The sequence below is a fragment of the Triturus cristatus genome, chromosome 4_1 (assembly GCF_964204655.1).
Source record: "Triturus cristatus chromosome 4_1, aTriCri1.1, whole genome shotgun sequence".
Classification (NCBI taxonomy): Eukaryota; Metazoa; Chordata; class Amphibia; order Caudata; family Salamandridae; genus Triturus; species Triturus cristatus.
In genome coordinates, this window is record NC_140585.1 from 954,250,792 (window position 1) to 954,263,103 (window position 12,312).

General features: G+C 43.1%; 1 protein-coding gene across 1 annotated transcript in view; it reads right to left on the bottom strand.

Annotated features, from left to right (window-relative positions):
* Positions 1-12,312, bottom strand: part of CFAP54 (cilia and flagella associated protein 54) — a 2,172,274-nt gene that overhangs the window by 787,691 nt on the left and 1,372,271 nt on the right. The window lies entirely within an intron of this gene.

Genomic DNA, 12,312 nt, shown 5'->3' on the forward strand with positions numbered 1-12,312 from the left:
ATATATATATATATATAAATACACATTATCTAAATATAAAAATAAATATTATATAATAATTAAAATAATTAAAGTAATAATTTTTATGTTAATTAATAATGAGTGCAACAGTAGGGAAAGCGTTGGACAGCGTAGGGGTAAAAATTACTATTCCCACTCCAGAAAGTGCAACAGTAGGGAAAGCGTTGGATAGCGTAGGGGTAAAAACTACTATTCTCACTCCAGAGAGTGCAACAGTAGGGAAAACATTGGATAGCGTAGGGGTAAAATTTTCTAATCCCACTTCAGTGAGTGCAACAGTAGAGAAAGCATTGGATAGCGTAGAGGTAAAAATTACTATTCCCACTCCAGAGAGTGCAACAGTAGGGAAAGCGTTGAATAGCGTGGGGGTAAAATTTACTATTCCCACTCAAGTGAGTGCAACAGTAGGGAAAGCATTGGATAGCGTGGGGTAAAAATTACTGTTTCCACAACAGAGAGTGCAACAGTAGAGAAAACGTTGGATAGCGGGAGGGTAAAAATTACTATTACCACTCCAGAGGGTGCAACAGTAGGGAAAGCGTTGGATAGCGTAGGGGTAAAAATTACTATTCCCACTCCAGTGAGTGCAACAGTAGGGAAAGCGTTGGATAGCGTAGGGGTAAAAATTACTATTCCCACTCCAGAGAATGATTTAATATTTAAATAAAAATAAATTAATTATCAATACCAATTTAAAATTAATAAAAATGAATTACCAATTAATAAAAATTAATTACCAATTAATAATTAACAATTAATTATCAATACATACAAATAAAAATGCATATTTACTTAATTACAATTAAATTACTTCCCACCCTATTCCCCTATAAACCCACAACCCGCTACAGAACTAAAATGCAAAATTAAATTAAAAATATTTATTAACTCATAAAAACTAATATTTAATTTACTATAATTAAATTACTTCCCACCCTATTCCCCTATAAACCCACAACCCGCTACGGAATTACATTACGTAAAAATTAAATAACATAACATTCATGACTATAGAAATATTAAACATAAGTTACAAAAATAATATATATTTTTAACACATATACTAACATACATAACACTAAAAAAACAATCGATATTATGGGAAATGACATTTTAAATTCGATATTATAGTAATCGATATTTCTTACCATAATTTCGATATTCTAACCTACTATATTTTGGTAATTCGATATTCTGTCCACTCTATATTTTAACTTCGATATTCTGGGCAGTCGATATTTCTGAATCGATATTTAGGGTGTTCACCAACTATTTTGCATTAGCCTTGAATTATGTCTTATTTTAGGTGAAATAAACAATAAACATAAAACACCGAGAAATGTTATAATCACTGTAAACCGTTTACTTCCGATAACATAAAACATAGACAAGGTTTGGTGAGAATTGTTTACACTTCTCAATCACTCGTACATGTCTGTTGACTCTCTCTGTCACAGATGTATTTTCAGATCACATACAGTATGTTGGGATCTCATGGTGGTTGTAAACTGAGAGGTCCATTCATCAGTAATATATTAAGTAAGGCTGTGATATAATATTTTGCGTGTTTGAATGAGTCTATTAGTCTTTAGACTTCCAGGATCTTCTATATTTGTCCATGTCGATAAGTAATTTGTATAACTGATTCGGTATAAATTACCAAACAACATGCAATATGTTGACAAGTAAGTTTATATTAATATTAAAATGTGTTTTTCTTCCTGGTAATGAACTAAAATGGATGTAATCATTTCTTGTGGATCACTGGAAAATAACCTATCTTGCTTAATTGAATACATATGGAAAGAATAAAATGGAGGTGCCAATAGCTGTTTTGAGCTACCATGGGGTTGAGTTGAGGGGGCAGGGGCATCTTTCTATGTGCTCCTTTACATTTGGGAGTTGGATGATAATGAAGGCATCCACTCTCTTATTTATTCCTCTCCCGCCCCACCCAGAGATGAATTTGCGGTTCTTCCTGGTTTGACTTCAAAAGAATCCTAATGGGCAGCATCTCCTGGCAGTGCACTTGGTCTATGGAAAGCATTGGGTTAAGTGAAGAGGGCACTTCTGAAGGAATACCATCACAGGAAAAGTTGAAGTAATTTAAAGCAACTATTCTACAATGTCACAGTGGACCAAACCTACAATTGCAGACACCTTACAATGTGGGATCTTAGTTGGGAATCCTTGCCATTAGACTGCTTGAAAAAGTTAGTTTTTTAGCAGCGTGTATGTACCGTGAGCTCGGTAAGCATTATTGGTGGCAAGCACTCATACAAATGGAATGCCCGCATTAGAGATATCAATCCAAATGGGTTGGGCCATATCCTGCAGAGCTGATGGGGGATCATAAAACAGAAGCTAGTCTCATGTTACTTTAACTAAAAATGACAAAAGTAAAAGAGCGCCTTAAATGATAATGTTGAGATGGAAAATTCCTCAGAATGGTAATTGAAATGCACCCCCGACATGGGTGCCCAACTGCACTGTTGTCTGGATCCCTAATGCGGAATTTTAAGTCGAGCATTCAAGACCTCTTGTATATACTTTAATATATACTTCTCTTGTGGGCTTAAAGCCATCCCCTACTTTACAATTTTTTCAATGTCCTTTAAAAATCCTAGCTTGCTAATGGTCACTCCTGCATCTTTGCCTCCTTTTTCTCTTTTGTTCCTCCCACCGAGCAGGGACCAAGTAGTGTATCTTTACGGTTTGGTTCTTCATCTGTTGTTTAAGGGACTATTTTATTATTTCTTTCCTGCTCATGTTACACTGTGGGTTAGTGTTCAGCTTCAGGCCTATATCGGCTTGCATTTTAGCATTCGTCCCTCTCACCTCCTCCCAAGCTGGAAAAGACAGGCTGTTGTGCTCCGATCGGAGCTGCTGCAAGGGTGGTGCTCTGCTTCTCGGTGAGTGCAAGCCCACTCACCCAATCTATTGCTAGGCCATAACTATATATTGTCATTCATTATTTGGCAATCTGGGGTAAAAGTGATCTAGCGTTTATGTTCTAAGCACCAGAGCAACTCAACAGTTCGCTCGTGAGTCACGTCATCCTATTTGAGTACTTGCGTGCCAAATGATGCAGCGCTATCGCGCATGTGCGGTGCTGTGTGATGGGAAGCGTTGGGCACTGTGTTGGTCTCTGCGATTTTGCTACTTTTACCTTGTGACTAATTGTATCTTTGCTACTGCTGAATTTGACATTTAATTTGTACTTTTACCTTTAATAGTCGAATCACGCAGGCTCGACGGCCTTTAGCTGCCTCCTGCTAGCAAGCTAGCAAGAAGCTGATTGGGCAGGGACTATCCAATCTGTAGGGGAGGGGCGGACATTTGGGTGCTGATTACGATCCGGTAAAAACCGGGTACGAACCGTCGGTCGGAGCGTTTTCTCCGTCCGACTCGTACCCGGTTGTAAAACTTTACAAACATGGAATTACGATTCGCACGGAAACACCATTTCCGTACGAATCGTAAAAAACACTGACCGACGAAATTATACGTACCAATGTGATCCGGGAATGCTGCGACGTGACGTCGGGACGCTTTCAGGCAGCGTTTCACGACCCAGGAAGTACGATTCGAACCGACAGCAGTCCGGACGGCAATATTTTCACGGCACCCAAAAAGTGCCGGAAAAGCGAAGTACGGCGCGAGAAGACCAGAGTAGGTGGCCCAGTACGCGCCGACCCCCCCCAGCCCCCGTACGTTCGAGTCGTACCCCCCCCAGCCCCCGTATGTACGCGCTGCCCCCCCCGCCCCCGTACGTTCGAGTCGTATCCCCCCGTGCATGTACACCCGTGTACGTGTCGTACACCCCGTGTATGTACACCCGTGTACGTGTCGAACCCCCCGTGTATGTACACCCATGTACGTGTCGAACCCCCGTGTATGTACACCCGTGTACGTGTCGAACCCCCCCGTGTATGTACACCCGTGTATATGTCGAACCCCCCGTGTATGTACACCAGTGTACGTGTCGTATCCCCCGTGTATGTACACCCGTGTATGTGTCGTACACCCCGTGTATGTACACCCGTGTACGTGTCTAACCCCCCCGTGTATGTACACCTGTGTACATGTCGAACCCCCCGTGTATGTACACCCGTCTACGTGTCGAACCCCCCCGTGTATGTACACCCGTGTACGTGTCGAACCCCCCCCCGTGTATGTACACCCGTGTACGTTCGAGTCGTACCCCCACCCGTGTATGTACGGTGCGTACCCCCAGCGCTACGCGAACGTACACGGGTGTACATACACGGGGGGTTCGAAACGTACACGGGTGTACATACACGGGGGTTCGACACGTACACGGGTGTACATACACGGGGTGTACGACACGCACATGGGTGTACATACACGGGGGGTTCGACACGTACACGGGTGTACATACATGGGGGGTTCGACACGTACACGGGTGTACATACACGGGGGGTTCGACACGTACACGGGTGTACATACACGGGGGGTACGACTCGAACGTACGGGGGCTGGGGGGGTACGGCTCGAACATACGGGGGCTGGGGGGTCAGCGCATACATACGGGGGCCGGGAGAGGGGGATTCGACTCGTACATAGGAGGGCTGGGGGGAGTGTTGGGCGCGTATGCAGGCACATGTCTCCATGGTTGCTATGGGAGTTCGGTGCGGACGGTGTATTTTCCATACGGTTGTAACATCGGACGCACGGGATGGATCGTAATTCCGCGGTCGGACCTCACTTTTCACATTTGTACGGTAAATCGTCCGTGGACGTGTTGGACACATTTTCCGACCCGAGGACGTGTGGGGAATAATTCCCAATGCGATTCGTATGGACTTTTTCCCATGCGAATCGTAACTGGCAGTTTGTACGGCACTTGTACGATTCGTACGGTAAAAAGACCGGATACGAGTCGTACGGGGAATTTTTTTACCGGATCGTAATCGGCACCCTGGTGTACTCCGCGGGCCTTAAAACAATGGCAGTAGCGCAGATGGCCAGCGGACCCGCACAGCGGGTGTGCCAAAGGCAAGCCCATCTGCACTCGTCCGCAGCCTGATGGGGCCAGGGGCCAGTTATTATGCCCAAAAACGTATTTATACATTTGAAGAACTTAAACTTCTGGCCCAACAAGCTAAGCAGCAACTTGACCCGCAGTCAAATATAAGCTTAACAGACTTGGCCTTCTAAACTCTGACTCAGCAAGGGTTCTAAGTGGTCTTGTGCCTGAAAAACTTCTACCTAATCATGAGAATACCACTCTCACAGCATACAAACCCCCATTAAAGGATTTAAACATAATATACTTAAACACACGCTCCATGGTTAAACATCAGTTCGAATTATTCAACCTACTTGACACCTTTTCTCCTGATATCCTGTTTATGACAGAAACTTGGTTAACAGATGAATCTACCCCTGACATATTAGCTGTACTACCAGACAATTATTATCTTTTACAAACAAAAAAACCCTCTGGAAAAATAGGGGGTGGAGTGGCAGCAGCCATTAAAAAGTGCCGCCCTTTGACAGCCATTTCCCCACTAGGGATCACACTAGATGATAGTTTAACAGTAAAACTGGACTCTCCCACCTCTACACTGGTGTATGTACTCATCTATAGACCGCCAATAGTGATGCTGGAGTTTCCAAAAAATCTAGCTAATAGAATGGCCTTTCTGACTGTGGATTAAGCAAAAAACTTGATAATTGGAGATTTGAACTATTGGGCGAATGAAGAAGGGGGGAGCACGCGTTCCAGGGAATTGACTGAAATGTTACAGAGTTTGAATCTCAAACAAGATATACATGTGCCTACACATATCAAAGGACGTACACTTGATCAGGTATGGTCCATCAATCTCTCTATCCAGAACCTAGTCTTCAACCTGTGCATCTGGTCAGACCATCACTTAATCAGCTTTACTTTTAGTGACATAATTCTACCCAAACCCCTGGCTCGCCCCAAAATTATGACCAGAAACTGGAACCGCACAAATCTGACCTCCCTTCATAACACCCTGGCACTCAATCTTCCTGCCATGACAGATAATGTTGACAATTATGAGAAAGCGATTTCTAATTGGCAATGAAGGCACACAATATACATGTCCCTCTGCAAATTCAACCCAGTCGCGCTCGGCGACATGAGGCATCCAAATGGTTCTCCGCTAAGCTAAAATTAGCCAAATTAAGAACGCACCAGGCAGAACGGAAATGGCAAAAAACATACTCACCAGAAACTAAGGAGTTATTTATTCAAAGCTTGACAGTTTATAAAAAAGCCATCTTAGAGGCAAATAAATCCTTCTTCACAAATAAAGTTATAAACTCAAACAACAAAGTAAAAGACATTTTCAATATAGTAAGGGATTTATCTAACCCTGCCGAGTAACACCCCTATCTCTCCTTCGCAGAAACTGTGCAATGATCTACATCTCTTTTTCCTAGACAAAATAATTAAAATACATGAATCTATTGTTCCTAGCCTACAGGATATGAAATACACACAGGAAGATAGCAACCCTACTACATTCTCTACCTTTCCATGCATAAACACAGAATGATTCACAGAACTACTGTATAAAGTAAAATCAGGCTCACCCAAAGATGTTTGTACCCCTCATATAGAAAAATAATTTTTTACTTCCTTCCCAGACAGCACTCTCTCCTTATTGAACATCTCTCACACGCAAGGAGTTGGTTCCCATGCCTTCAAAAAAGCAGTTATAATCCTGCTTCAAACTAAATCTGGCGTGACCCCTCTACAGCTAGATAACTATAGGTCAATATCGTTTCTACCTTATACGGGCAAAATTCTTGAGGCACAGTAGCTAAACAACTCTGCTCCTTTGTAGAAGAGGCTAACGTTTTAGATCCCCAGCAAGCAGGCTTTCGGCCCTCTCACTCTACCGAACCAATCATTTTAAGTGTAGTAGACAACCTAAAAGAAGAGGCTGATAAGGGATATACACAAGCACTAGTCCTATTGCACCTGTCAGCAGCATTCGATACTGTTGATCATGATATCTCAGCAGACTGAATGGCTGCAGCAGGTCTCAGGAGAACTGCTTTAAAATGGATGAAATCCTTCTTAAAAGATCATCGAACACAATCAGTCACTCTCACACTTTATAGCTCTGCTACAGTTAGCATGAACTATGGGGTACCACAGAGCTCTTCCCTGTCACCCCATCTCTTCAATCTCTACATCCACCCCCTGATACACTCTTTACAACAAATGAAGGTAAAAATCTATAATTATGCAGACAATATGCAGCTGATGTTTCCAATTGACGAGACACCGGACTCTAAGGAATTTTTCAAGAATACTATGCTATTCATCAGAAACTGGATGAATAGCAACCAGTTAAAATTCAACTCTGATAAAACAGAAATTGTCGTCTCCAATAATAAATACAATTACTGGACTCACCCCTACTGGCCTAAAGAGCTAGGTCCCCCACCCAACCCCAAGAGCACAGTAAAAAGTCTAGGCATCCAAAATGATGCAGACCTATCCATGCAATCACAGACAAGCATGGTTCCGTCGTCCTGCTTTTTCCAACTCATGAAATTCAGGAAAATCAGAAGATGTTTTACAAGGGAGTCCAGCACTCAAATTATTATCGCCTCGATCCTGTCTAGAATTGATTATGCCAATGCTACGTACCTGGATCTCCCTATCAACCAAATTCACAGACTTCAGATGATATAAAATCAAGCTGCTAGAATCATCTTTCAACAGCCTAGACATTGCCACACAAAGCCACTGATGAAGGAGCTTCATTGGCTCCCAGTAGCACAGCGATCCATGTTTAAAACAGGATGCATTATTTTCAAAACAATCCACAATAAAGGTCCCAAATACCTTTTCACAAGGATCCACACATATTCCCCAAAACAAAACATTAGATCTGCGCAAATGAATCTGATGGCGGTCCTTAGATTAAGGTGGAAAAGGATGGGCGACTCACGATTTTCCACGCTAGGTCCCCAACTTTGGAACTCCATACCTATTGCAATCAGGCAGACAGCAAATTACATGTGCTTTAGAAAAAACATGGCTTTTTAGCTTAGCCTAGAGCTAGATGCAGCTTTAGAGGTGGTCACTCAGTGCCAAGAGACCTGTTGGTTTACATGCGCTTTATAAATCCCCCTTAACATAACATAACTGTCTGGGGTGGGAGCTCTGAGGGAGCTCTGAGTCTTATGGAATTTAAAATAACACAGGTAACAGCCCATCTGTTTACAATTTCAACAGTTTAATATAATAGTTTTTAAAAGACTCTGAGGGGGACAGTACTCAAGGCTCCACTAAACAACAAGCATAGACTGCTCTGGCCTTGGCTAGCCAGCCTTGATTCAGCTTCTGCCCGAAGTTGTGCTTGACTGCTCTGGGCTCAGCCAGCGAGTCTGACCCTTATTTGCGAGCTTTCAGTTAGCAGATGCGGACTTGGTGACTCTGCACTCGGCTAACATAACTGAGCTCTACTGTAGTCGGACACGCGCAGAAACAAAGCACCTGGTCTCTAGATACTATTTTAATTGCTTTTTGCCTGCTTTTAATTGCTTGTAGCCTTTTAACCTGCTGAAAGCGGTTTCAGTTTTATATTTATCATGCTCTATGCCTGTGTAGCCACTTTTACTTGCACACTGATGAAAACTGCTAAATGTTATTGCTCTTACCTACTATTGCACTATTAGGAATCTCCCTGCGGCTATCAGGTACCTTCCGCCCCGCACCCCGGTCCACCATGGGTTCGCTCGCTTGTTGTGGAGGGTGCTGGTGGCATTGAGGATTCACAAAAAAACAAAGAGAGGGAGAGGGAAAGGGTCACTCTTGTTCCCCCTGATACACTTGTATAAACAACAAAAGGGTGATTAATATTAGACTAATAAAGCTAATAAAGTAGAACAGCGTGGGAAAAAAAAACAGATTGTTAAAAGAACCCTTTCTCACCAACCTAGTTGGTGACATGCTTCATCATCGGGTTCCCACCAAGGAGGCCGAGTGCCTCCCTGGTGTGCTACAACGCCTGATTTACAGCGGAGCTGGTTTTTTGATGGAGTGGTAGTGCAAAGCGTGAACCTAAAAGGTGGATGGTTTTAACCGATAACAATTTTTATTCTAGGTAAACCAAGGACCGTTAAAAATCAAGTGGGACGGACAAAAACTGGCTGGTTAGGATAACCAAAGGTTGTCCGATTTAAGAACAGTGAAACTAGATGGTCAACATGTTTCTGCTTGTCGTGCCAATTAGCTAAGCATTCTTCAGGACCAGTTGAAATTCCACGGCAGTATGCGCACGCTAAGGCGCACCCTGACCTGTGGAATATTGGTAAAACTTACGGTTCTATTGAAAAGCCTCCTGGTATTTCCTGGGCTACTAAATGCTGTGGGAAAAGAAAAACACAAACAAAACACACATAAACATATACATGTAACCTGTTGGTTGGTTGCTGAATTAGCAAAATTAGGGTGAAGAATACATTTGGTAATCCCGTGCTGTGGAGAGGGAGTGGGTGTCTTAACAATTGAGCCACTACTGCCCTAAGGGCGGGTATCCTTGTCCTAAAAATGGTTTGCGTTCCAAATCGATCAGTATTTGAGGGAACTGAGCACACGTACACTGCCTGTGTGCAAAAAGTGGCATTCTGTAAATAGAAATTACTTAGCAGGAATATGCTTAAGTAGTGGCTAGTAGCCGATATATTGTTGGTGACAGCTGACTCGTGGAAGCGATTTGCATGCTGCTCAGGCGACTATAGTTAATGCCAAGCGCTGAGGCACAAGTGCATGCGCAACCAAATCAAATGAGGATAAAATAAAAACAGTAGCATGAAGAAAATAATGGTCTGCTTACTCGTAAACAGTGTACGATATACGTCGTGGGTCCGAGAGGGGGGTAGTGAGCTGTAGTATCTAAAAGGAGGTAACAAGCACATAGATGAGTTAAAGCTTGGAACTCCGAATAAATAACCATTGCACAAGAACCTCTGTGCCCCTGCAAGGACCCGGACTGACTTCCATGCTCGCACACTTCCGTGGTGGGCCTGCCGGTATCCTACTCGGCCCGGATGTTACTGAGTGGTGGATAGACCCGGAAGTAAGTAGCCGGTGGTAACGATCACGTGACCTCCAATGTGTACGCGTGACGTCTAGGGTCTCTGTACTAAGTGCGTGAACCACTAGAACGTTGTTGTAAGAGTGAACTTTATTGGGCTATCCCGGGGACATACGAACAAAATCACGGAGAAGTGTGATGTCTATTCAAAAGCAATTTCTGCGATCATTGTAGTACCCCTCTAGCGTGCTTAAATGTACACACTAACATCAATACGAAAAGGGAGGTCGTGCGTAATTCAGAATCCCAAGCGTAATACTCCCTTGGGTTTCGAAAAGGGTAGAGAGGAAACAATTGAGCTGCCCATTTTACCAGTTACGGTTAGAAACTGAGCAAAAAAGGACTATTAAGGGCATCTTTAAAGAAATTTCAAAGAGAGGCCGACAATTAGGTACCAAACGTGGTGGGCTAGATAGTCAAGGATAACAGACTCTCCGAGGCTGGGTTGGCAGTGTTCCTTAAAATCGCTGAGTTGGCACTTTACCGCTTAAGTACAGAGCTCCATGGGATATTTTCATTCAATCCTGCTCGATGTGTGGACAAACGATAAATCCACCGCTGTTCCTTCTCAAAGAGGGATTGTTGTGTATTGGGACCTGGATTGAGTTTCTCAATTATAGGCCATCTCAAATCATTAGTGGTGTGGTTCAGAAGTAAGAAGTGTTCCGTGAGTTTGGTACTGATCTTGCGACATCGGATAGTACTACGGTGTTCGCAAATGCGCTGTTTAATTTTGCGCCCAGTCATACCCACGTACCTCAAACCACATGGGCAAGTTATTAAGTAAACCACATCCATGGAATTACAATTGGTGTGGGTTTTTTGTAACCACTGTTTGCCTGGTTTCAGAGCAAGGTGTTTTGTGGGAGAGGTAAGGTGGCAAACGCTGCATGAACCACAAGGGTGGTGGCCAACCACTGGGGGTAGACCCCATGTGCTAAGAACTGACTGTTCTAATACTTTATCCTGTGTTCTTGGGCGGGTGTGTACCAAAGCATCCTTTATGCTTCTTGCTCTCTTGTACGAGAACAAAGGTTTTTCCCAATCATGGTTGTTACTTTTTAGAATATTCCAATGTCTCTTAATGGATTTACTCACTGCATTGGAAACTGCATTGAAGGTGGTCACACATGTGAGCGGAATTGTATCCTTGTCATTTCTCACATTCTCTTCTAGTAGTGCATCCCTGTTTTGGTTTCGGGCTCTTTTGCTGCTCTTTTTCAGGATTTTGTCGGGATAGCCACGGTCCTTCAACTTCAAAGTCAGTTCCTGTGCTTGTTTTTTGAAAGTGGAAACTTCACTGCAGTTTCGTCGAAGTCGTAAGTATTGCCCAAAGGGGAGATTTTCTCTTAATGGACGTGGATGATAACTAGAAAAGTGCAGCAGATTGTTCTTAGCCGTAGGTTTGTAATAGGTCCTAGTCTGCAGCTTGTTGCCTGTTTTCTTGATAACCACATCCAGAAAAATCATCTCATGTTCATCATATGCGCTGGTAAACTTCAGATGAAGATCGTAAGTGTTGATCCATTCAAAAAACTCAAGAAGAGTGTTTTCAGGTCCTTTCCAGATGATCAACACATCATCTATGTATCTTTTCCAAAGTGATACATTTGGAAAAAAGGGGTTATGTGATGACAAGATGTACTTACATTCAAAATCATGCACATACAACCCGGCCACACTGGGCGCGAAGGTGCTACCCATAGAAGTACCTGTGGATTGTAAAACAGTTCACCCTTGTATTCAAAATAGTTTCGCTTGAGTGCAAGAGTGGCACAGTTAACCACAAATTCACGTGGTGTTATGTAGTCCCAAGTGCTTGATTCTAAAGTGCTGTTGATGACGCTAATAGTATCGTCCTGTGGTATGCAGGTATAGAGACTTTCTATATCCAAAGTGACAAGGAAGGAAGATTCCTCTGGGATAGTAATCTCTTGTAGTAGTGCAAGTAAGCGCTTGGTATCCTTCAAGTAGGTGCTGGTAGCCTGGATTAAAGGTTTAAGGAAAAAATCACAATAACGTGATAAGGGCTCCAGTAATGAACCGATGCCTGATACTATCGGTCGGCCGGGTGGCGGTGTCCTGTTCTTGTGCGTTTTGGGCAGCGTATAGAAGTAAGGGATAATACCTTTGCCGGTCGTCAGGAAAGTTGCCTCATGTTTGGTGATATGAT